The following is a 26,151-nucleotide window of genomic DNA, read 5'->3' as shown; positions in this document are numbered from 1 at the left end:
GTTCTTCTATTTACAATAAAATTAATGTAAAATTCCTTACCTGCTGCATCTTCAGTGTTCTCGACGCCAGGCTTCTAATAATCACGTTTTCCAGTAAGAGTTTCTATTACAATTAGCAGGCCATCTTGTCTTTTAATTATTTATTGAAATAAAAAGCTAATATACACTATTTACAAGGTAGGTGATAACTATTTTAAGACAGTACATTTTTAGTTCTGAGTCTTTACGCTCCTCCGAGCGGTTCCAATCTCGACTAGTTCTCGGAACTTAATTACAGCAAAAGTAAAGGAAGAGATGCCCGCCACCTAGTGGCAAGAATGTGACATCCTCCCACCTTTTGATTTTACCTCGATAAAATGGGAAAATCAAAACAAAATTTATCAATAATCAAACAAAAATTCAAGTACAACTTTCACAAATATGAAAAGTAATTAATGCTCTAAAATTAATACTTACAAAGAAGGATTACACATCTAAACATTTTCTGCATTACATTCATACCATATCCAGATAACATGTTCCAATTGACTACTGTTAGGACAATTAAATTTCTAAAATACTGAAAAGAAACAAAAATTAGTATAGCAATTTAAAAATATGTAACAGGGTTTACAGTTTTACGTCCATATCTAGTTTGATAGTTCATATCACTGTCACACTTATCGGCAGAGTTTTTTCTGTTCATGGTGAAGTCACTAAACAAGTTAGGTCTATCAAGTTCGAGAGGATAAATACGTTTCACAGGTCTTAGGAGTTCACCCGTTGCAGTTTTCACTTTGACAACACGTACTTCGTTGTCTTTCCCAGGATATAGTTCTACAACACGACCTATTGGCCAATCTATTCTCTTCTTGTTGTCGCTGCCGACAAACACCAAGTCATTTTTGTTGATAGTCCGAGTAGATCGTTTACATGGTTTTTGCACTAGGATAGCTAAATATTCATCACGAAATCTTTTGCGAAAATGTTCTCTTAAGTTCTGCAAGAACTTGTATCTTTTTGTCAGATTGATGGTATCTAGGTAGTCTAAGTCTGGTACTCCGACGTCGTGCACATCTTGTAGAAACATTGAAGGAGTTAGTGCCGTAAGATCATTTGGATCTTCTGAAAGGTACGTAAGGGGTCTTGAGTTGATTACTGATTCGATATCACAAAGTATAGTCAACATTTCCTCATAAGAGACACAGGACTTGCCGAGAACATTTCTCAACATCTTCTTCACTGTTTGTACCAACCTCTCCCACCAACCGCCCCACCATGAAGCAGTTGGGGGATTAAACTTCCACTGTATTCTCATACTAGTTGAATTACATTCTATTTCTTTCCAATCTATCGATCTTAAAAGATTTTCAGTTCCAACGAAATTAGTGCCATTGTCGCTGTAAATAATACTTGGACGACCTCTTCTGGCAATAAATCTCCTTAATCCCAAGATGAACGCATTTGTTGATAAACTTTCTATCAGTTCAAGATGTATCGCGCGATAGACCGCGCAAGTAAAGAGCAAGATCCATGCCTTTTTTCCTTTTCGTAAATAAAGAGGACCGGCTACATCGACTCCGGTCACTTCAAACACCAGAGCATCTCTAACTCGATCTTCAGGAAGAGGTGCTGGAACAGTCTCTATATTCTTTGCGCTATATCTTCTACAGCGAACACACTTCATAAGAACTTTACGTACTGTTTTTCTTCCTCTCAGGACCCAGAATTTCTGTCGAATATTGGCTAGTACGAATTGCACACCAGCGTGGGATAGTCGCAAATGGTAATCTAAAATTAACCTATGAACTAAGTCATGATTTGAGGGCAATACAATTGGACAGAGAAAATTTTCTTCTTCCTCTCTTCTAGTAATCTTGGTCTTTAACCGAATAAGGCCATCTGAGTCAAAAAAGGTACAAAGGTTGCTAACTTTAAGTTCTTTGCCAAATGCTTCTATCTGTATTATCTTGCATATTTTCTTTTCTACAGTTTCTATTTCAGGGACCGTGAGTTCTCCTGATTGTTTAGAATCTGGTCTTCTGCAGTTGTTGATAAATCTGCATATCCAAGCAGTTATTCTGAACATTTTATGGTAAGATGAATATTTCTCAAAAAAATGTTCTACCCTTTGCGTATTTAGTGCAGAAATGACTGATTTCCTTTTTTCTGAATTCACTATTTCCATGTCCGGTATTTTCCTTTGTCTAGGCCATTCTTCCTGATTTTCCTTCAGCCAGTCGGGGCCCTCCCACCATCTAACTGCTAAAAGTTGTTTAGCGGTGCAACCTTTTGATGGGAGGTCAGCTGGATTTTTTGTTCCAGCAATATGTTTCCACGTTTTTGGATCTGTGAGTTTTCTAATCTCCCTGACTCTGTTTTCCACAAAGACAGCCCAGACAATCTCTTCCCTTTGAATCCATGTCAAAACTGTTGTAGAATCCGTCCAAAAATGCGTTTCCACATTTTGCCATTGTAAACCATTTAAAACAGAAGAGCATAGTCTGGCACCTATCGTGGCAGCTATCAATTCCAGACGAGGGATCGTAATATATTTCACGGGAGCTACCCTTGACTTCGATGCCAACAGATGAACTTCAACTCCAGAATTCGTCACAGTTCTCAAGAAAACTGCAGCAGCATACGCATTACTACTGGCATCACAGAATGTGTGAATGCTGCAGAACTTCCTATTGTCCTTGCTGGAATGTATCCAACGTAGGAGGGATATTTCTTTTAAGAGAAAAAGGCTTTTATACCAATTCACAAAATTTTGTTTTGTACTCTCGTCGACTTCAGTATCCCAAGAAATTCCTGTTTTCCATAGGTTCTGCAACAATACTTTAGGATACAAGAGAACAGGACTCACAATACCAATAGGATCAAATATTTTGTGTGTTACAGCGAGAATTGTTCTCTTCGTTATTATACCCATTTCAAAATCTTCTAGCCAATTCAGATTCAAAGTTAAATTATCTTTCTGAGAGTTCCATAATACACCCAATACGGGTGAAATAGTTTCATGTTTCAAGTTATCTCCGTTATGTAACCAACCTCGAAGATTAAACTTTCCTTCATACATTATTTCTCGAGATTTTTCTATAAACTGGATCATCTCGGATTCTTTGTCAAAACTGGCAACAACGTTATCTACGTAGAAGCTACGCAAGAGTTTAGCTACCATCTCCGTATCATATGAAGAATTTTTCATGTACTTTTGTAGATGGAATTCTATAACAGCTGCCAAAAGGAAAGGACTACTCTTAACCCCAAATACTACTCTAGTATGACGAAATATTTTCGTTTTCCTTTCTTCCACATCATTCCACCAGAAAAACCGAAGCCAGTCTCTATCTTGAGGCCTTACACTGATCTGTAAGAAAGCCTTTTCAATGTCTGCTATAGCAGCAAACTTGCCTTCCCGAAATCTCAACAAAAGAGATGGAATTAGTTCTATCAAATTTGGTCCACACTCCAAACACTGATTTAGAGAAGGAGACGATTGTTTCCTCGCAGACGCATCAAACACCGGTCGAATTGCTGTTGAGCTATTTTCTTTGATCACGGGTCTATGTGGCAAATAATGTCCATAGTCAACCGCAATATTTTCTTTAACTTCTTCGATCACTCCTAAGTTACACCAGTCATTAAAAACTGCATTGTATGAAGAAAATAAATTTTGAGATAAAAGTTTCTGGGTGGTAGATTGTAGACGTTTCAACGCTAAATCCTTGTGGGTGGAGAGTGGTACATGATTCTCCGCCCACGGAAGTGCGACTTCATAACGCCCTTCTTCGTTTAGAGATACAGAATTTTCGAATTGCAATTTTGCTTGCAAATCCCTTTCCTCTCTAGCCTTTTTTGTAACTGGATCTGTTATTCCGATAACATCAAGCCTCCACAGTTCTGACATCGTGGCATCAGAAATATGTAAAGATAACGAAAGCGTGGAAAAGGAATTTTCTATTTCATAATTGTCATTGTTCGCTTTCCCCATGACTGTCCACCCAAGTCTTGTACTTACAGCAACTAATCTTCCCCAAGGAAGAACTTCGATTTTACCTGTAAATAAATTTGCAGCAACATCTGCCCCTAACAACAAATGAATCTCTTGGGGGTTCTCCTGGAATAATCTGCAATTTTCAAAAACATCACTGACGTAAATTCCTCTTCTTCTAAGTTCCCTAATCCAGTGTATATTTTTGATTTTAGGGACCGAAGAACATATTTTTCTTTCATCCAATACATTGATTTCGCAATTATACCGTTTATCTACGCTACCCAATTTTATTCTATAACATTTATGTTTTTCCGAAACTTCTATGCCACCGAAAAGTCCGTGGGTTACACTTTGTTCACCTAAGCTTCTTAATTCTAACCTTTCTGCTGCATACCTGCTTATGTATGAGTTTTGAATTCCGGTGTCAATTATCGCTCGAACAAATTGGTTATTCCCTCTTCCATATATGCGAACAACTAAAGTTTGCAAATATACTTCTGAACATCCTGCTTGATTTGAAAGTACTTTATTTTCTATCTGTTTGTCTTTTTTAATTTCCGAAACTTCGACAGAAGGATTTTGTTTATTACACATAATAGTTGCATGTTGTTTTTTACAAATAGAACAAGTTATTTTTGTTCTGCAGTTTTGAGCCAAATGGTGCAATTTTAGGCATTTATAGCAAGCACATTTTCTTTTTAAAATGTCCTTTTTTTCTTGTAATGATAAGCCGGAAACGAAACTACAGTCATAAATCTTGTGGAATTGATTACAGAAGACGCAGTTCATATTTTCCTCTCTGCATTCGGATTTTTGTAAACAAATCTGTAGCGGTCGGAATCTTTGGTTTATTATGTCTATTTGAGAGACCATATGCGCTTTTCGTTGCAGGGGGGGAAGAAGACTGTCGCCGATCGGATACTTTTTGCTGTTGCGAAACCGTTGACCTCGTGCGTTCGCGGGATGAAAGTTCTGCGTGTAAAAATGACATTAAATCTTTTATATTATAATCGGTGCAAACATTTTGCGTTCTGTGAAATTCAAGCGTTAATTCTGAAGGCAATAACTTCAAAATCATCGGACACAGCAAAGCGCTGTAAGATTCCGATACAACATCTAACGCTTCGAGACATCTAATCTGCGTTTGTACTTTATCATACAAGTTACGAAATGTTTTTATGTCATTCGCATTTTTTAATGATTCAACATTCAGCAAATTATTCATGTGCGCATTAATAAGAATGTCTCTCCTTCCAAAACGGTCGTGTAAGATTTGAATTGCTGAATCATAATGCTTTGGCGATAACGGAAGTCCTTGAACGCAGCTAGCAGCTGTTCCTCCTAAATATGCTTTCAGGTAATTAAATTTGTCTACTTTGTTCAATGATTCGTTATTATGTATTGAGGACTCAAAACTATTCCAAAAAGTAAGCCATTGACTACTATTCCCATAAAACACAGGAATCGAAAGTTTTGGTAATTTAACATTAGGTGTGTCTTTTATATTTTGCTGAGTGTTAGGTGCATTTAAGTCATGATTAAGTTGCTTAATCCGGTTCTTAAGCCTGAATTTCCATAACGTTATCTTCTCGCGATATTGTTCTGTAATTTCGAATTCGTCTACACTCAGAATTGGTTCAACTTCTACATCGGCATTAGATAACGTTTCGGTTTTAGCATTAAGCTGTTCTAACAATTCTTCGAGCTCATTAATACTACCTTCAGATTTATTTAATTCACTTTCGATTTTCTTAAATAGTTTTGTAACGGCAGTTCTTAAGATACTTCTTTTCTTTTTTAATTTATCTACTTCAGCCATTATCTTTCTTAGATTCAAACATTTACACAAAAAATATACGTCTCATGAAAAACAAATATTTAACTCTTACTTAGAAAACAAAATTATTCTTTTGCTGAATACTTCAAGAACAAGTATTAAAATCTTCAATTTTAATATTCAGCTTTTGAATTCACTTTATTAGAACTTTTCAAAAAACCTGGCGTCCCTGTTCGGGCGCCATAAAAATGTTGCATCAGGTTCTTCTATTTACAATAAAATTAATGTAAAATTCCTTACCTGCTGCATCTTCAGTGTTCTCGACGCCAGGCTTCTAATAATCACGTTTTCCAGTAAGAGTTTCTATTACAATTAGCAGGCCATCTTGTCTTTTAATTATTTATTGAAATAAAAAGCTAATATACACTATTTACAAGGTAGGTGATAACTATTTTAAGACAGTACATTTTTAGTTCTGAGTCTTTACGCTCCTCCGAGCGGTTCCAATCTCGACTAGTTCTCGGAACTTAATTACAGCAAAAGTAAAGGAAGAGATGCCCGCCACCTAGTGGCAAGAATGTGACACTATATGTGGAAATTATTACTAGGAAATCCTGTTTGACAAATGATTGTGAAATACTCTTTAATAAGATACGCCTATCAGCTAGTATATGTGTATAACATCAAATTCGAATGTGTATATTTTTTATAATCCATTTTCGTTAAAGATATAATTACTGATTTATACATATGCCGAGACACTCTATTTTATCTCCTGCATATATTTAGATACTAAAAAATTTTAAAAACATTTAAAGGACCAAGTTCAGAAGCCTTTGATTTAGGCTATTTTGCCATGGGTTGTTTTGTCGGGGCTATTATGCCGGAGCTATTCCATTGGGGCTATTTTCTCGGAGTACCACATGCGTAATTTCCGCATGTGATACTCCGAGTAATTATTTTTTTATTTTTAATAATATGTCACATAACAGCACGGTAATCGGAATTTCGTTTAAGTGAATTTATTGTATTCATTAACAAATCAAGACACGATGTATGGCAGCATTTACTGTTTATTAAATCTCGAAAACGATTTTGTATATCTACATACCTGTTTCTAATACGTTCGATAAATAAATAAGAAATACTGAGTGTAAAGTATAAGTATCTTTTTACCAACAAAAGAACCCAAGTTGATTGGGATAAAGTTTAATGAAGAAGACCGCTGAAAATTTCGTGACTTATTTTGGAAAGTGTGTTTCTGTACATCTGTCGGAGGCGAGAATTACCTAATGTTGAATATTTATCCTTTCCAATGCACGAAAACTATATAATATTTAAAAATAATAACTAACATTCTCACATTTACATTGATTACAGAAGATTCTCTCAAGAATTCGTTTAGTTAAAATATTCCCGTATTTACCGCTTCACCAGGATTTAGTACTACTGCAAGCAAAGAGTTTGTAGATGTCGCTTTAAATCGTCACTTCAGATGAGCAAGAAGAAATTGATAATTTTTTGAAATTAATAATAATGCACAGCAAAATATATAGCTGTAAATAACTCAAGAAGAAAGCAGACATTAAGCACATCATCCTTAACATACGAGAAATACCGTAAATTCTCAACCTCACTCACACAGTAAACTCTAAACCGCTTTCAGCTAACACTCTTTGAATTTCAGTCTTTCTGAAATCACGTACAGCTGACTAAACTAACAGCTCACGCTGACTGTCGCAGTCCTATGTATCTGGTATTGCCAGGCTTTCGCGAAACTTCCAGAAAAATCGCTCCCTAAAATCTGAAAAATGTGTTTCCTCAAAACTTCTAAAAAGTGGCAGAGTTGACAAAAATTACCAAATTTTGCCAACTTGCCCACCTCCCTCAAATAAATTGCAGTCGAGTTTTTGTCTATGTCTTGGGTTCTACTTGAGCTTTTTCACAATTTCTACATTGTTGAATTCAGAAGATGTACAATTCTGTACAAGAAATAAAGACTTACATAGAAAATTGCCACAAACTCAATCATATAAAATTACACCTTAATACACAAAATTGCACCATAAAATTCAACAATTAAGTAAAGTAACACATAAAACAATACTTAACATTACAACAAGTACCATCAAGTGATCTTAAAATATTTACAGAAATTTATAAGTATGTACTATATATAGAATATGATTTGTAGTAGATTTGATAATTAAATTTGGTCTGTTCTCTGCAGTTATGTAATGAAGAATTTGTATGTATATATATATATATATATATATATGTATATATGGAGGTAGGTAGATATGTAGGTAAGTATGTATGTAAGTAGAATAGGTATTTATGTATATGGGCATGTATATATGTATTACATGTGTGTGGGCATACATGTAGGCAACTAACATCGTAAAAAAACACCAAGACACGCCAAGTTTTGAACACACCTTGTCCTCCACCTGGACATGAGCTACTCGATGCCCGGATTTCTCTTTTCATTCATTTTATGTTTTGTGCGTACCTAGTGACAATTTTTATTAAGAAATTCAGTGAAATAAAAACACTGTTACCACTTGACAAAGCTTAAGATATTTTCGTTTCAAAATTTAAAAGAAAACTTAATTAAAAAAACTGTATAGACCCTCGACAAAGTGCCAGACATTTATCGTTCAAATTTACTAAATAAATTCCGCGACTTAATATGTCATTACCACCGAAATAAAATATTTTTATTTTCCACGCACCAGGGTGTTGCAGTTTGGGAAAAGCAAAATATATTTAATATATCTATTTTTTTCAAATTTAATCTGTTATTTATTAACAAACTAATGGCCCACCAGCGGCCGAACGGTAAAGTCGCTGAACACTGGTAGTTCCGTCCGAGGTTCGAACCGCGAACGGGCTGGCTGCATGGGTGTTTTCGTGGTTTTCCTCATGTGTAACGCGTATACGAGCCAGTTTCCCTTAGGAAATCCTCCACGAAGATCTGGTTTGGTTTGGTATGATTTATTTAATTATGGCGAAGCACACTAGGGCTATTTGCCTAAGGGGAGGGATGCCTTCGTGGAGGATGTTATAAGGGAAACTGACTCGCATACACGTTACACATGGGGAAAACCACGAAAACACCCATGCAGCCAGTCCGTTCGCGGGATTCGAACCTCGGACCGAACTACCATTGTCAGCGATTTTAGCGCTCGGCTGCTGGTGGGCCCCTCCACGAAAGCATCCTCCCTTAGGCAGATAGCCCTAGTGTGATTTGCCATAATTAAATACATCAAAATCATATTAACAAACTAAGCTATTTAAAAGCAATGAATTCAATTCATCATCTCTATTATTAGTAATTACCAGCTGGATCCGTAAAATTAAGGTAACTGATTAAAATTATTACTTTTTTTTTATTTGTAAGCATCGGTCGGCAAACAGATAGTCTTACAAAAGATATGAATAAATATTTTTTTATAAATTGAAAAATGTTAGAAGGGCAAGCTATCCATAGAAAAAACATATGTCATCTTCTATCCCAATCGAAACTACTCTAGGTAATAATTTAGCGTAAATATTTCTCTTCAAAAAATATGTCAAATGGGGAAAAATCTATTTCACTCCATTTCTTTTCGATAAAATCTTCGATTTTCATCTCATACCACATAACCATATTCAAATACAGCTTACAACAAAAATTTTGAGTTATTTGAATTTTACACAAATGTCCATTCATCATCCTAGACTTCAATGGTGAACTGACGCGAACATCAAACCACCATTGAAAATGCTGAGCTAAGCGAGAGAAAAATAGCCTGCTTTTATCAAAAAACTGGTAGGAATCCGGAAATCAAAAAGATATTATACTTAGCTGTCGATCAATAAAATTTCCCCCGCTTCAAGTAATCGAGAGGAAGTAAGTTTGACTAACATTAAAACACCAATAAATTTCTCGAAGCAAATGCAACAGAAAAGTAAATTCACTCAGTGAAAAACGCAGCTTGATGGAAATAAAAAGTATTCGTCCAGAATTAAATATGTATAAGAAGCAAACCACAGTGTATATTGTAAGGTCTATATGCTTCAAATAGTAATTCTGTGAATTCACTGAAAATAGTTATACAATTCAGTACGTATGCAAAAGAGGCGAAAGAAATAGTTCAGCCATTTTAGATCACTTCAATAAATCTACAACAAGTATTCTCAATGATGAGAAGTATGCATATTTTTTTACATGGTTCCGTTCAAACAGGCCAGCAGGATTATTTCAAAAGCGGCTAAATTCAGCTTTATAAAGAAAAAAAAAAGGGGGAAGATTTAAACTTGGATTAAGATATTACTTTTAATCTGCTTGATTTCACCTACATTGTTTTTACAGTATATAAATAATTTATACAGAATATATGCAGATTTTCAGTTTCGAAACGTTTGCATTGCCCTGTTAGCGGAAGTAAATAAATAAAATCTTTCCCTTTCCCGCGTGTCGTTTACTGCGTTACATTACGCTACTGTACCATTTCTAAGTATGTTGCCAATCTGAGGGTGGATAATTTAAAATTTATTGCTTCAAATTATAAAAAATGCATTGTATAAAATAAGATAAACTAAGCGGTTTGGAAACAATGTTCATGATTTTAAACAATTTTCAATTGTTTTTCTTCATAATACAGTTAAACTTCTCGGAGACTCACGGGAATAAGGTTTTTGTTCATTATCAGTCGTTTCGTTCGCTAACGGGGGGAAACAATATTTGAAAACGAATTTGTTTGATGTATAGGGAATTTTAATGCAAAATAAAAATGACAGAAAAAAAATCTGAAAGGTTTCAGATTTTAGAGGTCGCCTAAAAGGGTTTGTTAAGGTTTTTTTATGCTTTCGCTGAGCTACCAGTCTACCAGTCTGCTATTACACTTACACTCACGCCTACGAAACCCTTTTTGGGTCTTTTTAGCATCATTTTCTTCGCACTTGCGCCATATACAGGCACTTTTACATTTTCTTTTTAGCATCACTTTCTTCGCACTTGCGCCATATAATTTAACAGCAAAATTGCAAAAATTTTTAAAGCAGCATAGCAGTATACGTTTAGAATCCCTGATGCAGCTTTAAGTGTTCATACATAATTTTCTGTGTTTTCAGTCTTTTCTCACTTCATCATGTCAATATTCAATTTTCTTACTAAGATGACTTTACAAATTTTCCTTTGTCTTTTTATTATTAACGTTTTGTGTGTTTACTTTATTTGTTAAATATCACGTTCTTGGTGCTTATACCACATAAAATTCTATTCAACAGCATTGAGGGCTCTAGGTACTATTGCTTTTGCACAGTGAGAGAAATTTACATACGTTCATACAGATTTTTCATTATTTAATTTCTTTAAATATAATACAGGCCGTTAATATTTGGTGAGGATAATTTGAATAGTGATGCAGCGCATTTAAGTGTTTCGACGCAAAATACCATTTCGAGACTAATATCCTATTCAGGACTTACGTCCCTTTTGGCTAATAATTGAACACAATTAATTAAATATCAGTGAACAAATTTAAAGGAGGAACAAGTATGGTAAAAATTACGAAAAAAAATTCGCACTTAAACCACATAAAATTCAATTCAACAGCAATATCGTAAAATATTTAAAAACAGCACATCTTTAGAATTTCCTCTTTCCAGAATTCCAGAATCTTTAAAATAGAAAGTCTCGCGATCTGGAGATAAAAATGTTTTTTTTCGTAGTGTTGCCATTGCTTGCTTTCAAATCGTTGAGTTTGTTAATCAAAAATTCGTTAAAAGGTTTTACAAAATATGAAAAAGATAATAAAATAAATTCAAAATTCCGGCTTCCATGTTTGGGTGGAGAATTAAGTTATTCAAACTGCCATGGCTGTAGTTACTGTCGTTTTTTTCACAATGCGAGAAATATACATGCCTTCGTGCAGATTATTCATTGCTTAATTTCTTTAAATATAATACAGGATGATAATATTTGGAAGCAATAATTTAAAAAGCGATATGCCATTTAGAGCAAATCGGGGCAAAATGCCGTTTTGAGACTAATAGCCCTTCTGGGCTAACGCTTCTTTGGGTTAATAACTTACACTTTGCTTCAAAAAAAAATTAACGCGAAACAAATGAGGGAGTTTCAGTTAGAGGTTGAATAAAGCGTTAAAAATAATTTGCCTAAATAAGGAGTTTTTATTTATTATTTTTGTTATAGGTCTTGTCGAAATAACATTTTAGTTTATTGGAGTCTATCAGACTCCCCATGGTACTATAATTAACTTTTTATACTTCGTCTTAGGTATTTAGCATATAACATACCTCCCAAGCTTCTATTCCTAGGTTTATCCGATGTTTGCCTTCTTTAACATATTCCTTTTATTTTATGAAAACCTCCTACTATCAAACTTGATTCCTTACGTACATAAATGTTCATCAACGACGATGTACTTTTCCATTTTCCTTCGGATGCTTTTGTTTTAATTATAGATGTTTGTTTGAAGCTAACTTATTAAGTTTGAAATAAAGAACAGAGCTGTTCTGTAATTTGATTCGCAGTGTTATTATCCTCATTGATCTTGATTTAATTGTTATTCTTTTTAAAATTCCATTTTAAGAAAATCTCTTTGCACATTTAGTTGACGTTTTACATAACTTTTAATATTCAACAAGCTGCGTCAGATTTGGTCACCGATTTCGCAGACTACAGGCTGCTTGGACAGATCGAAATCTTTGATTAGATATGCAGCGATAGCAGCTTTTTGTATAGGGTTTTAATGGTGTATACAATTTTATAATTCCATTACAGTTTAATTACCAATTTAGTGTTCGGTAGAAATAAAAAAAAATATTTCCACATTTATTTGTTTTATCTATCTATGCTCGTGAGCGAATGCTATTTATGATGAGAAAAAAACTTAACTCGGCATACAGCCGCTTTTGAAATACGCCCAATTTGGTATACCTGAACTTTTCTTATACACGAATTTTTTGGTATACATGAACTTAGTGTATGTGAATCCGGAATATTTTTGGTAGAGTAGATGCGAAAATTCGCGTATACCAAAAATTACAAATTTTCCAGTTTAGATGCGAAAATTTTTGCTTGGTATACGATAATTACTATTTGGAAGTTCGATGAGTCACGACTGCACTTGTTCAGTACTTTCGAGACAGTGCTACAACTGTCTATGAGCGTGAGTACATCTGTTGCTACTATTCAGTAAACAAACCGAGCTGTAACTCGGAATTTTAAAGCGGTTTTATGTTTTTTCGCATAAAGGTTTCATCAGTTCATTAACAATGCGTTTTAGGAAAGTTAATGGGAAGAGTCAGTCAACAAAGAAAATGATTAGGATCATCATGGAGCTGAAAAAATGAGATTGTTGGAAAGTATGAAGATGGCACGCCTATCGGAGACTTGGATATTGCATACTGTATAATTGTAATAAAGACTGTTTAACCAGCTAACGTTGCGACCGGGGTGAAGTTCGTTACCAAACAAAGATCAGAGATGTAAGGCTTAGAGCATGCTGGAAAACTGGTTTTGATTTGGATAGCAGAAACACATTTATATACATTATCATGTGCAGTGCATCATTTATGTACAATATGTATTTCACCCATTGCGTTTGTATTTTTGTATAAACATTGTTACAAGAATAACAAGAGGATTTTTATTACAGCAGATTAATTAGTATTTTCCCATCATTTCTTATTGGAAAACTTTGCTTGGTGAACGTCCAACGATTTAGAACGCATTAATGAAGTATAATGAGGTTTTTAATTATCCAGGCAAACGGGTTGCGTGCATGAGAGTTTCTAGATTTGAAGTCAATATACAATGATTAAAACTAACAGAGATAGTGTTAAAGCTAAACTCTTGCATGATACTTACTCATACTGCACTCGCTGACTGTAGTTTCAGACTCTACGAAGTCTACAAGAACACACAAATTTATAAAATACATAATATAATTATGTATAACCGCAATAACAGACCATATGTTTTTGTTATTGCGGTTAGATGACAAGCGAGCAAATTCCCAATATTTCTTATAAGACAACGATGATATACTTAATCGACAAATCAGAATATCATACCGATGTTATACAAGCTTGCAGTATTATATAACTCAGAAGTAAAGCTCCTTGCTGTCGATTAGGAGCTTTGAGGGACGATACGTAATTTGCGTTTGTGAACTTTCACTACTAAAACGTGTTTTCTTGTTTAATAGGAGCTGAAGTTAAAATTCTGCAGCGTAGGAAAGATCTAGAAAACGGCGAGGGGTTTCTCAGTTATTAAGATAAGAATGAACCAATTCTTCAGTTCATTGAAACAGCCCTGTTGTATTCTTCTTCGTTGCTTAGCTCTTTTACGATGCCTTTCTTTTAAACAGTCTGAAAAAAAGCTAACAAAAAAAGAACAAGAATTTTACATGAGAGAATTTACTGTCCTTTTAAAAATAAGATGCTTTATGGAAAAGGTTCTTACTTTTGCTGTCTTACTGAATATATTTATTTAATAAGAACATAAAATTTTTATTGGATGCTTTTATTCTTATTGAATTCATCTCTAAGTAATAACCTGAAATACAAATAGCTCTTTGCTGTATAAAGAGAACTTTATTCATTTTTGGAATCCATTCACTGCCATAAAATTGTTATTGTATTTTAAAAAATGACAAAGAAATCGGCTACATTATTATAGGGCAGCTATAACCGAAAATAACTTGAAACAAAAATAATCTCATTTACTATAAAACTGAGTTAGACAGGATCATGGCTCTATTTTGCGAAATCAAGTTTGTGGGCAGGAGTGTAACTCGTTTTAGCACAGTTGCATTATACTCGATTTAAAATCTTTGTGCTATTTTTATTTTAAATATAGAATTCTTTATTTATAACCACATTTTGTACATCTCTAATCTAAAGGAATAAATGCATATTGGCTTGCCTTTTAAAGCAATTTTAATAGAAAATATAAATAAAAAAATGTAATTTAAGTAACCGTTTTAATTTGTAAAGAATACAGAAGTAATAGTTTAGTCTTCGTTGATAGTATTCAAAATTAAGAGAATGTTATTTGGTCGAATACCTTCAGAGCTGTAATATGTAATTTAATGAAATTTGGTATTGACATTGGTTGAAAATAATGCAAGAATAAGTAGCATATAAACAGCCATGTTAGACATAAATGATAATTCGTATGAGGAAGTTCATATCGTCGGCACAAGAAAATCTAAATCAGTCATAAATCAATCAGAGAATCCTGATAGAACCAAAAAAGTGGCTGTTAAGGGATATGGCCCCTTCTAAGAATCATAAAACTTTCACAGCGTGACTCGATACTGGATACGATACAGTTCCTCAGTCTTTGTGGCAGTGGCTCCCACTCCTGCAGCAACGTTAATTTCAAGCTCTGGGGGTGGGGCTCTGGAGAAGAAAGAGGAGTTTGACTTGTTCTCCCAACAGCACCTAGATATATATTCTAGAAGGATTGTATCTGGAGATCTGGCTGTCCAATGCATCCACTTACCATTATCACGTTTCATCGAATCATTTAAATTGCTCAGTAGGGTCCAAATAAACATATTAGCTGTATATGGTGGAGAGTTGCTATCCATAAAAAAATGGACCTGAAAAGGCTAACATAGGGAAGACACATCCCGTCTATTTGCAAGAAGACATGCTGTTTGCGTTTCGCTTATGTTTGTTTATCATCTTTCACAGTTGACTTGGGATCAAGGTGATTTTAGAGCACAATACTTGACTTTGGATCAAACATGAGAGTGGTTCTCTTCACAGATGAGTCCTGATTCAGGCTAACTACTGGTTCTCTGCGTACCTTCTCTTGGAGAAAATCAGGGACGCAATAACTGTTTACCATCAGGAAGAGGAATATCGCACAGGAGGTTTTCATTGTCCGGGAAGGTATCATGTTACACTAGCGTACAAATATTCTTGTCTTTGACAAAGATTCTGTATCTGCGAGGTATAAGGGAAAGATCTTAGATGTTCGCCTTTAGATAGATGCAGCTGGTCCTCAATTCACTTCCAACTCTCGCCCAAAGAGAACTGATCTAACAGATGATTTTCCTGAAAGTGAGTATATTTATCGGATCAGACAGACATCAAGATTTAAGCCGTGTAAACTTGACTGGAATTCTCTTAGAAAATGAACGAAAACTCGTCGTCCTCCTTTCAGAGACCTACAAGGACCTGTAAACGACACTGCTGCAGGAGTGGAATTGACTGCCACGGAGAAAACTGCCTCATTTCCTGTATGAATTCACATTGATAGGGCTATAGGACTTTTAGAGATAACCATACCCCCTCTTAGCCACTTTTTGTGTTCGATCTTGTATTCTTTGTTTTAAATCTTCCTGCACCGATGAGCCTTAAGGTCGATCACACACGTGTACTATGGTTGTTGCATGACGTATTTTTGTATTATATTAACCTATATCCATACCAGATTTCATTAACATCCCTTCATTAGTTCTGGAGATAATCCACCAAATTGAAAAATTCCTTTAATTTCTAACACCGATATATATGCCCATTCGTTCAGCGCAAGCGAGTAATATAGGTGTTATTCGGAGCACGTTTCTAAACGAATCATTCGTCAAACTTTAATGATTGCGTTACCGTTAAAGCAGAAGATGCAACAGAATTTAACTTCTTTTACTAAATGTAACTTACAATTTTTAATCGGCTTACCGTTTAGTCTAAGAGAGTAATAACAGAAACTTTCGAAAGATGTAAAATACCCTGCTACTTTTAAACTTAAGGTACTCCTCGTGTTTACTACGTCCGTCAGCATTTACGGCTAGAAAACGCAAAGTAGAAATTCAAAAATAAATCTAACTTAAATACTAACAGCGAAGGGCTATACAGAGATTCTTAACTAGACTAGCAAACCTAACGTGGCCTTTAAAAGGCAAAACCCATTCTGGCTTAACAATCTCAAACACTCATTTAAATGCAAGGGAGCGAATTTTCATTTCCAGAAAAACGAAAAGACAGAAGTTACAGTAAAGATCCGAAACACAAAATAACAGTTATATAAATTAAAAAAACCTCATAAATGTTTATTCTATCACCATGATTTTCATGCGGATGTTAATGGCTCTTTATAGTTTTCACCTCTTGAAGAAAAGGGGGACACAACAGTATATTTTTTAAGCAAATTAAAATTTTTTAGTTATCGTTTTCATATTTTATTTCAGTTCTTAAAGCTGAACATAATGTAAGCTATTGAATTTAAATTATGAAAATTTATGTACGTAGTATAATGAACATCTCAACGTAGTATAATGAACATCTGAAATTCAGAAATATGCTGCAAAGAATGAGTACGTAAAATTTCAATATTTATTTCAATATTATATTATTTGAATGCTAAAAATAATTCACTGTTAAATAAATTCTTTAGTGATTTAAGTCACTAAAGAATTTATTTAATAGTGCTTAATAATTTATTTAATAGGATTTAAATTCATAACTCTAATGCAGTTTTGATGTATTCAGTAAGTATTTATATCAAGCTATAAGTCTTGTCAAATTCTCACTCTAGCTGAAGCTTCTTGGAATTCTCTTTCCAACGCTTTTTCTTCTGCGCCTCGTGTGTCCTCTTAAATGCGCTATAAATTTGCATTTCTTGGCGATATTTAAGTTAATATTAAAAACAACGGAAAGATAAAATTAAATCAGGTCTGATTACGTAAATTAGCATCTAATAATTTAAAAAAGAGAAAAAATCTCTACTCCTATGCTTTTCTAGAGCACAAAGTTTTTAAAAAATAAAATATGTTTGATTGTAGGTGTCTAGAGTATTGGAAATTATATACGTTAGATAGACAGTCTAGTCTATAGAGTTGTATTAATTAACCTGTTTCACTAGGAGTTGGATCTGTGCCGTCACTTTCACTTTTGTTACTTCTCACCACTATGCAAATGAAGTAGGCCTATTTAAGGCGAGGGTTTTGACAGCAACGTTCTCAGGTTGTATTCCTCTTTGCCTAGCTTTGGTACATTTAGAATGTGGGCATTACCCATTTTACTAGCCGAAGTTAAACCGCGCCACTAAAAGTTTGAGCCAATGCTTAGTTAGTCCAGTTGTTGTAGTCTCCGGGTACGAACCTGTTTTAATATGTAAATTTAACGTTATATTTTTTAATATCCAACATTTAAAAGTAGCGGAGTTGCATTTGTACGCACAAGTTGCGTCATTATTAAGTTTGAAACAATAAGATTTTTATGACGTTTATTATAGCACTTTCATAGATGAAAGGATAACTCTCGCTTCGTAGTAGTCTAGTGCGGTCTAAAGAACTTTTAAATTAATTTTACACAGGAACGTAACAATACTGTATCATATGAGACCAACTTCAGAACTCTTAAAAACAAATCTTAGAGGTTACCGATCCTATCACAAAAATTGTAATAGATAGCGAAAAAAGTGTCAAGTGTAAACACGTAAGGGGTCACGAATTTTGTAGAAAATCATGGGCAATAATTTTATTCTAAATTTACCTAATGTATTGTAAACAAGATAATGTACTTGATCTCAACTTTTTTAGCATAGTTCAGATCAATTAGTTTAATTTCCATTCATCAGTTTTTCTTCCACTAACTCTTCTTACTTCAAGCATGATAACCTAATTCCAATACAGAATCATTTGGTCAGTATCATTTGAAGGCTTGACTTGCACAATTTGCTCTATATTCTGATCAAAAGTAAAATTCAAATTATTTTTTACTGCGTAATTTATGATCTATTCGCAATCAAAAATACTTTTATTTGAATACATTATTTAGAAAATTCTCTTCTTTTTCCCTTTGTGAACGAACGAATGAGTGAAACTGAAAGCTTCATCAAGTCTCTTATACGTAAATTCTGCATGCAATCTTATTAAAGACATTCTGTTTATGAGTTCAGAATAGATGAAAATGATATAGTTCAGTATGCAGTAACATTGCGTGCATTTAATTTTTGGAAGAGCTGTAAATCTTGTCATCAGCATCTCAAACGACGAAAGTATTCAAGACAGAAATGAAGTTTTGCGTGTCAAAATGAGAAAAGTTATCGTGTAGTCTGGAGCTTTCATGTTAACAGCAAAGCCGACGTTTAAGGTTATTTATATTAACTAAATAGGTTTAAGCTTTTAAATTATACATTATGCGCAGAAAGGTAAAATATTCCCGTATCCAACCAAAATATCCCGTAAATTTATGGTTGCTTTAAGTTTTCTAATGCTGGGTCAAGAAAAGATTGCTCCAGCGTTGTTAATTCCATTACTTTTGCTAAGTTAGTTTATTTACATCAGCAAAGCCCTTTAGGGTTATCTACTTTGTCATATCTTAATTTACGAATTCTTAATAGAAACCGGCACATGTCTGTACTGTTCATTAAGAAAAATCACTAAACCTGAAGGTAAAATATTTAATTGTCGCATTCAAAGACCATGATTCAGAATTCATCCCGAAAAATCAGAAGACTTCAAGTTTCACCTCCTTAAATGTTGATTTTAGCATGTACTTCCTATTATAAATTCCTTTATATGCCGCCGAGCAGATAAGATCATTAAAAACATCATTAAGCAGATAAGTTAAATGGTAACTTGACCCGGGTTCAAATACCGGGTCAAGTTAAATTCAATTAAACGGGCTGTATTTGCATGTACACATACTAATGTACACATACTAATTCGAGGTTTTGTCGTGTGTAATATGACTATGACATTCCCTTACAATGTCGTTTTTAAGGCACCACACTCCGTACGCGTACATTATAAAACATATAGCCTAGTGTACACACACAAGACCTATAACTAAGTGCATTGTGCCATAATCAATTAAACCCAGTTACAAAAATCCCCGAAACAATACAGAAAAGTTTCAGTTAGCAGAATATGCATTATGTTCTAACAAATTTTTACTGAACCAGCATTATTTTTATATAGTATGTAAAAAAGTGTACTTTGTAATTTTGTTATACGAAAACTGCACATTTATAGTTAAAAAAGTTCTAGTTTTTGAGTAAAGTTTTCAGACAGGGAAAAAAATTCCTTTTAGGTCTTACTTAAAAATATTTTGTAGCTATGATATATTATATATATATATATACTCATGCGCAAAATTAAGAGAATAAGCATAATATGTCGAATTCTGAAAACCAATAAAATTGCCTTTTTAGGCTAGAACTTTATAAATGCATTCAGGAAAATGGACACCAAAAATTTCCCTATTACCAGGTAGCTACAACAGAAACGCGAAAGAGAAGGAATGAAAGAGAAAAAAAAGTCAAAGTTAATGAAAGGTGAAAATTTATACATTTTTAACAGATATTAAGAAAGTTACATTTTATGAGAAAAATAGGACACAGTATAACATATTATATTGAAAATTGCACATCGCGACTTTCAAAACTGAGTACATAATATTATCTAGTTACATGACTGACCTAGTTAAATCTAGCTTTGATAGATGGAACCACATTACGGTCACTTTTCAGGATGTCTCGCTTTGCTCCGCCCTGCTTGGTGCTCCTCCTTCTGCAGATTCCTCCGAATTCTCTTCGGAGATTTTCCAACGTCCGGAATTTCATATCAGCCACGTTTTCGATATATGAAGAGTGAAAAATGTAGTTTTTGAGAATAGAATTCAACTATGAATGAAATAAAACCTTAAAGAATATTTTAGTTCTAAATTAAAAATAATGCACCAGTTTTGTGCTAGAAACATTAACTTAAGTACACTCATGTCCATAAATTAAGGATAATGCAAAATCAGGCAAAGGAAGAGTTAGAAGCAAAACAAATTTGACTTATTTGTAAAGCTTATTTATTAAACAAAAGGCAAAGAGCAAAAAAAGATGCTATATGTTTGATATTATTAAAAAAATTAGCGATTATTTCTCCCTGGAGCAAATTACAAAAAAAACCTATTTACAAAAAACCAATATTAAATGGTTGGTATGATTGTTAATAAATTGTATGTCTCTCAGACGATGCAATACACTCCGTACAACGCCTAGGCATACTGAATATCAAATTATCGATCTGATCTTGGGGAATATTACACCACTCAAAAAGCAATGTTCTCCGAAGTTCCGGTAGACATGTAAAAGGTGGTTGACGGGCTGCAACTCGTCGGCCAAGCATGTCCCACACGTGCTCTACTGGATTCAAGTCCGGTGAGAATGCTGGCCAGTTCATACGGGTGATATCCTCCGATTGAAGGCATTCGCTTTTGCTGTTTGCACGGTGAGGACGGGCGTTGTCATCCATAAGCACAAATTCTGCGCCCACGACGCCTCGAAACAAACGTACATGTTGTTCCAGAATGACGTCCCGATAGATTTGGCTTGTCATGGTTCCAATTTGTACATGCAGGTCAGTTCTGGAACCCAGAATAATTCCACCCCAAACGAGCACTCCTGCACCACCGTAACGGTGTCGTTCAATGATGTTTTCTTGGTGGTAACGGGTACCTGGAGCTCTCCATATGAACGTTCGGCGAGAATCAGACTGCAAGCTAAACCTGGACTTATCGGAAAACATCACACAAGCCCACTGTAGTGATGTCCACAATGCATGCTCTCTACTCCAGGCTAACTGCAGGCGACAGTGAGTTGCAGTAAGTGGAACGCATCTGACAGGTCTACGAGCATATAGACCAATCTGCCCTAGGCGTCTGTACACGGTCTGCCTTGAAATTGTCATACCAGTGGCTGAAGAGAGCTGACGAGACAGGTCTGAGGCTGTGCTCCGCCTGTTTCTTTTGGCAGTAACTGCCAAATAGCGGTCCTCATTCGACGTTATAACAGAGGGGCGACCTGTGCTGTAACGTCTACTCACATTACGATCATCTTGGAATCGTTGCCAAAGCCTGCAGATGACACTCTCGGTAATTCCAAGTTCGTCTGATACTTCCAGTTGGGTACGCCCACATTCCAGACGGCCGATAATTCTACCACGTAAAAAATCATCCAAATGCGTCCTTTGTGTCATAACTATTCGGTTATTGCACTGAGATGCTTATAAAGTGCCTGCGAACAATTTTACTTCTTTGCCTGTATTCCTTATATATCACTCTCTTACACTCTCGTCATTGTGACGTACCATCGGTGTGATCTGGTTACTTCTTTAAATTTGCATATGATTCTTGAAGATGTGTGTAGTGATTTTACAGGTGATATATTTATTTTAGAGTTCTATTTACGCGTGACTCCGAATTATCCTTAATTTATGGACATGAGTGTATTTTAAGAGAGAGGCGTGGTCAATAAAATGTTACAGAATTTTTATCTTAAGTATGGTGGCATGAACAGCCCATTATAGAAGTCAATAATTTATACCTTTGCTTGTCTTGATGCACTTTTTTTAATTGTTTCTAATAACAAAGTAATATATATTTCGAAACTAACCCTTCACCACCATATGTTTCTATAAAAAGTATAATTCAAGAATAACAGTTTTTATTGCATTACTTAGATTTTTCATGACAGGAAAAGGAAATTTTATTTGTGGGAGGAGCGGAACGATTTTGTAAAGAAAAGAATGTAACGTGATGTATTGAGTAAAATAGTAATGAAACGTAAAGGTATTAGAAATTTGAAAGCATTTAGAAGAGCGAGATTCGAAAATTAATATCGTTAAGTAAACAAGAAAAATTATTAATGATGTGAAAGTGTTCAAAAGAACCCAGTTGATTTAACGAAGAAGCATTACGGATAATTTTTGAAGTTCACAAATGTAATTAAGTGATAGCCGTACTTAGCTAAAAAATTCTTTTTTCCTTTCGAAATTTAATTCATATTCCCTGACGAGAAATTTCGGCGCTTTTTCAGTTTGGCCAATATGTACCAAACAAAACGATACATATCAAACAATGCTAAATTAACATAACAATTAAAAGCACATATGAGATCTATAAGAACCGAAAAATGAATTTTATTCATAGCTGAAAAAATAACTTAAATATTGAACTTATGGAGAAGTCGAGAAATTTTGTAATTGATAGTAAGTTTAAATAATTATTGGGTACCTGCCAGTTAAACGTCACTGTCGGCTTAGTATCCTGTTGACTAAATGTCTTGACAGTTAAGTGTCGCGTAGCTAAATGTCCTGACGGCTAACTCTCTGTGCCCGCCAAATGTCCTGTCGGCTAAGTATCCTTGTCGTCTAAATATCCTGTCGACTAACTGTCCGTGTCGGCTAAATGTCGTGTCAGCTAAGTGTCCTTGTCGGCTAAATGTCTTGTCGGCTAAATGACCTGTCAGCTAAGTGTCCGTGTCGGCTAAATGTCTTGTCGGCTAAGTGTCCGTGTCGGCAAAGTGTCCGTGTCGGCTAAATGTCCTGTCGGCTAACTGGTGTCGGTTAAGTGTCCCGTCGGTTAAGTGGTTGTCGGCTAAGTGTCACGGACCCCTCTCTGACAACTAGACAGTTCGCGCAGCATGAGAGCATATTGGACATGAGACAGTTGAAGAATCTCTGTGGCAGTCATTCGCACTCCTGTACCAAGGCAGTATTCTTCTCGGGGGTGGTTCTCAGAGGGGTAGCAAGATGAAATTGCGTTCCCAAGGTGGTCACAGAGATGCTGTATAGGGATGAAATCAGCAGATCAGCTGCCCAGACCATGCGGCGAATATCCTCACTTTCCAGGTAATCGTCAACCAGCTGAGCTCTGTGTGGACGATGGTTGTCGTCCGCTAACAAGAGCCTATAACCATCAACGCCCCTGAAAAGTGGAAAACATGACTCTTAGATCTCCTTTCTATATCTCATAGTAGTCAGGGAGCTTTTGTCAAACATATGCAAGGATGTGCTGCCATCCAACGTGATTCCTGCCGAACCATTACACCTGCTCCATCGTAACGATCCTTTTCTTTAACGAGAGAAGAATAATATCGTGTTCTAGGCTCTCTTCAGATACTACGCTGAAAATCAGTGTCTAGCTGATTTTTGACTCATCTGTGAGAAACATGATGCTCCACTGATATCTGATACAAGGTGCATGTTTTCTGCATCATGCTAAGCACATCTCTTGTGTGCTGTAGTGAGCGAGACGCAAACAGCGCATCTTGTAACATACAGACCTATCGATATATATATTTCTCATTCCAGTTTCTCGTCATTCGTATTTTTTTCCTTTATTGTGTTTTCTTGTGTTCCTGCGCTTTACTTTCTTATTTTGCATTTATTGCATATAAAATATATGTATTCAAAAATTATTATTGATTTAAAAAATATATTAAATTATTTTAGTATATTTTCTCTTATATTAATTTTACACGTTTTCTTTCCTTAGTATGATACAGCTTTATATCAGTAAACAATTAATTATAAATTTTATTAACAACTATTTCTGAAATCAACGGTATCTCGATCATGTCGATCAAATGCCGGTACATATTCGGATATTGACCCCTTGATCATCACCGACTTCTTTTAAAATATCACCGACTCCTAGAGGATAATACATCAATTGGGAACCCCTTTTCTAACGAATCAGATATATATGGGTTGATAAAGACTGCCAGTGTTTTGAAGGAATTGTAATATTACAATTAAAACTCTGTCCAATGAAGAACAGTACCATTGGTATCATTTACGTTGTGTATGCAAGTATTGTTTAGCTAATGTGAAAGTATTTTTGTGGTTGTAGTACATTTCGAATTTTATTGTTCCTTTTGGTTATCAGAATTTTAGATTTACCATTAATATTAATTTTTGATCAGATTAATTAATATGGAACTTATCAAATAATAAGACTATAACATCCAAATTCTATGAGTGGCAGAGTGGCATGTAATATAAAATTTCTTGCAACGTTTTTAGAATGAAACAGATAGAAATTCTTATAAATCTCCCCGAACTTTGAGAATGCATTTTAAAAAAGACGTTATTTTTAGTTTGTCAAACCAGCCACTCTTTTCCCCCTAAACTTACCAATCACAATGAATTAAAAAATAATAGAAAAATTTAAGAGGTAATTAATTATATATACTGTTGACGTCTATAAGCGTTTTTACATGAGCTAATTACTTATAAATGTGATTCTCTAAACTACATTTAATATTCTCAAAAATGAGTTTATACTTTCAAAACTCATCTAAACAGATGAAATTTTATTAGAAACAAAGCGAACTTCAAAGACACGCGAATTAACCTAACTACCACTCTCCCTAATTAGCTTTTAATCTAATTAGTATTTTGGCTGCTTTGCAGCATTTATTTTCAAAAACAATTACTAAAACTTTGTGAACTGAACCCCTAGCTCATGTTGTATTTTCACTCGTTAACAATGAAATATATCTTACTCGTGATCACTGCTTTGTGATATGGTCCGGCTTAAAACGTTTCATCAATGCAAAAATGCATTTTTTATTTCATGTTTGCGTTACCCTGTTAACATATGAACGCATTTTAGCGTATGAACTATGAACACTTAAATCCATGATAGTCGATGAAAATGAAATTCACTTACCCGAAGATAGTGGTAAAACTCTTCATTTGCATGCGCTGTTCATGCTTGCGTCGTTGAGAAGAGTAATTACATTACTCGCCATGGGTGGAAGATAAAACTGAAATTGCACTTCATGAGACAGACATTAATGTATAAATTTTCTTTATTATTCGCACCGACAAACTGTATGTTCATTATGTAAGTCCCTCGTGATTTTTCATCAAATGATGTTTCCTGCCTTTCCTGTAAATCAAGTTCCATATGATGAAATTTTCTTCTGAAACTTGACCCTGCAAATAAAAGGCCATTTGGTAGCTATCTTAAAATTTAATCTTTATTAAATACTTGCTGTTCTTATCTAATTGCTGGCTATATTTAATTACTTGTACGGTTTCAAGAACCTTGAAAATATTTGCAGAATGGAATATGTCAAAAATAAATCCAGTCAAATAATTTAAAAATCAACATTCATTAGTAGCTATTTGTCTGACGCAGTTAAACAAAAATTATTTATTAAACCTACTGCGTCTGATAGAGATCAGAGCTGTATACATTATAAGTGACCTAGAAAGTCTTGCAACGTTTGGAAACTTGCCAGAAAGAATTCCGACAAAGTTTCGAAAGCTTCGCCGATTCATTTAGTATAACAACTGATTTAAAATATTAAATGCTATTTAAAACATTTGCAATAATATATACATTCATTTCAATCAAAATAAAGAGTTAAACATCACTTAGATCATCATCATTTGTAAATTGATTTCTGTGAAAGAAAAATATGAATGTTAAAAATTTCAAAGGTTATATTTTAATTTTAATTTTATAGATGGGAGTAATTAATATTTATCGTAAAGCATTCAGAATTTAGAAAGCACGACTAAAGGATATTCAAGACTTAAGTACCCATTTACAAATTAAAAAATCTGATGTGTACACCACA

General features: G+C 34.5%; 1 protein-coding gene across 1 annotated transcript in view; it reads right to left on the bottom strand.

Moving 5' to 3' along the window:
- LOC118196733 (BTB/POZ domain-containing protein KCTD16-like) overlaps positions 1-25,379 on the bottom strand; it is an 89,164-nt gene extending 63,785 nt beyond the window's left edge. Inside the window, exons 1-2 of the mRNA XM_035368190.2 lie at positions 25,233-25,379; positions 20,206-20,409 (exon numbers count right to left, since the gene is read on the bottom strand). The gene's annotated coding sequence lies outside the window, so the exon portion shown is untranslated. The remainder of the gene's footprint in view (positions 1-20,205; positions 20,410-25,232) is intronic.
- Between the last annotated feature and the right edge of the window lie 772 nt (positions 25,380-26,151).

This window comes from Stegodyphus dumicola, chromosome 6 (genome assembly GCF_044657685.1).
Source record: "Stegodyphus dumicola isolate Sdum_Otavi_A_Nest chromosome 6, ASM4465768v1".
Classification (NCBI taxonomy): Eukaryota; Metazoa; Arthropoda; class Arachnida; order Araneae; family Eresidae; genus Stegodyphus; species Stegodyphus dumicola.
The sequence above is the reverse complement of the archived record's forward strand: the minus strand, read 5'-3'. Positions and strand labels throughout refer to the sequence as shown.